Raw genomic sequence first — 2,358 nt, forward strand, 5'->3', positions numbered from 1 at the left:
TGCCAACATTAAGACAGAAAAAAAACAAACAAACAGTCAGTTCAGGTGTTTTATAAAATATTTTAAATCAGGAAATTGTCTATTTAGCAAACTGAATGATTGTTGTTCTCTACTTTAAAAAAAACAAAACACTTTAGATTTTAAAATGGAAAAATCTTCTATTTTTTAAAATCTTTTTTTATTTAAAAATTCAGTGTATAACATGGATGCGTAAAAACCTTGTTTTATTTCAGTGTTAAATTTGGTTTAAAGTAACAGATTATAATAAAAAATGTCTCCAGACCTTTACTGGTTGATGGTTTTCTTATTCGGCCCCTGCTGATTTTTAATTGGTTACCCCTGGACTAACTGATTCCTGACCATGCTGTAATGCAGTGATTCCCAACCGGGATACGAGTACCCCTAGTGGTCTGTGAGTGCATTGCAAGGGGAACATGAAAATATTTTATTTCTTAGGTAGTAAAATAAAATAGGGCTGGGATCCGTTTTACTTTGTGAGGACCAAAAAAATAAATAAAATAAAACAAGCTTTTATTTCCAACCAAAGACTAAGTTTTTCTTCTTCACCTTCAGCTTTGACAAACATCAAAACCAAGCAGACTGGATGTAGACTGGACGGTATCAGCTGTTTTTCCACATATAAACTCATCAAAGCAGCGCAGGTGTCATGAATGTTGAAATCCAAGTAAAAACAGTCTGAATAATCTATTTTTTGTTTAGTATTTTTTCCCAATTCATTAAGCTTATATGTGATTACAAGGGAATTACTCAGAAGAGCTCCAGTTTTATAGAGGCAGATTTATGATGTGACTTTGTTTTGTATTTATTTTTGATTCCTTACTAGCTTTTGGGTAACATATTTATTTATTTTTATTTAAGATGGAAAGAATAAAATGGCCAAGAATGACATGCTCATTTTATAATTATCTATTATTGTAGGTTCCACTTTTGTCCAGTAATAAATCATTTTAAACTAAGGGGGGGGGGGTACATATGGTAAAACAAAATGCCCAAAGGAGTACATAATTCAAAAAAGGTTGGGAAACACTGATGTAAGGCGTCGTACAAATCCAACAGTTCTGTGAATAGGGCTTAAAATCATTGCTAAAACCTTTAGCACTATTAGCAGTTACATGGAGTCATGTGTTAACTTTAGAGCGTCTTCCTGAGCTTCAGCTCTCGCTTTAGTGAACTCCAACAGTTAAACTGTTTTCTTTGAGCATCTCAGGTTTTATTCCTCTTAGAATCAAACATATTTTTTTTCTTCTTTCTTTGCAAATATGCTGGGAGTTTTGCAGTCCCTCGCCTCCATTGATTTGGCTTGCTGATCAACAGTGATGTAACTCTAGTCACATGACATTATGGCAAATATACTGAAGGATTTATTCACTAACAAACCAAGAAAAAACTAAATATACTAGACAAAAATAACAAATACTATGCCAGAAGGAGGCTGTAATTTGTCATAAAAATGTAATATTTAACTAGAACAAGTAAAGAAAAATAAAATAAAATAAAGTGACAATGTTCCTTTAATGAAATTTGCCTTAGCTACTGTAAATATTCATCTTATTGTTGATAATTTTATCCCTTTAATTGGTCTTTTTTTTGGCTTTAATCCTAAGTCTTGTTCATTTTATTGTTTTTCTCTCCTACTATGCCACTGCGATTTACAGTTCTGTTTATTTCCCTTTTAGGTTTCTTTATTCAACTAAAGAACTTTGAATTATCTTGTGACTGAAAAACACTGTAAGTAAACCGGGAAACACATGTTTCTAATATTGCGTCCATATTTTTCTCCCAGAAAGGAAGACGACGGATTTCACTCTAAAACATAAAACAAACCTTAAAAAAAACAGCTTTTTTAATGGAAGTAAAATAATCTGCCCCTGTGCTAATATCAGGGAAGCAAACTGATGGGAATTTGCTTAAAGTTTTAAAAAGATGATGGAAGAAATAAAGCAGAATTAAGCAGAATTGATCCATTTAAATCATTGAATTGAATTTAAATTGACTAAATAATGCAGTTTTAAAGGAAAAGTCCAGTCATTTTCAGAATTCAAACTTCTGATAGTACTTTAAAAATGAAATTATTACACACAGTTTAATAAATGATAATTGTTCTTAATTAAGAGTAATTTTCATTTGAAGGTGCTTCACTGGAGGCATCCATGTTTGTCAAAGAACACTACTGCCACCTACTGGTTTGTGACGTCACGGTGCGGTATTGGCTGTTGATCAAGTCCCAGTGCTGTATCTGGTGTTTGTCACAATGCACTATTATCCAAGTCATCTTGAAAATATTCTTCTTCCAAATGTTGGCTACATATTACGTGCTTTTTTTTCTGGCCAGAAGTT

At 32.3% G+C, this 2,358-nt stretch overlaps 1 protein-coding gene across 1 annotated transcript in view; it reads right to left on the reverse strand.

Moving 5' to 3' along the window:
- Window positions 1-2,358, reverse strand: part of ccdc62 (coiled-coil domain containing 62) — a 9,105-nt gene that overhangs the window by 830 nt on the left and 5,917 nt on the right. The window lies entirely within an intron of this gene.

The sequence above is a fragment of the Cyprinodon variegatus genome, unplaced genomic scaffold (genome assembly GCF_000732505.1).
Source record: "Cyprinodon variegatus isolate N-32 unplaced genomic scaffold, C_variegatus-1.0 Scaffold142, whole genome shotgun sequence".
NCBI lineage: Eukaryota > Metazoa > Chordata > Actinopteri > Cyprinodontiformes > Cyprinodontidae > Cyprinodon > Cyprinodon variegatus.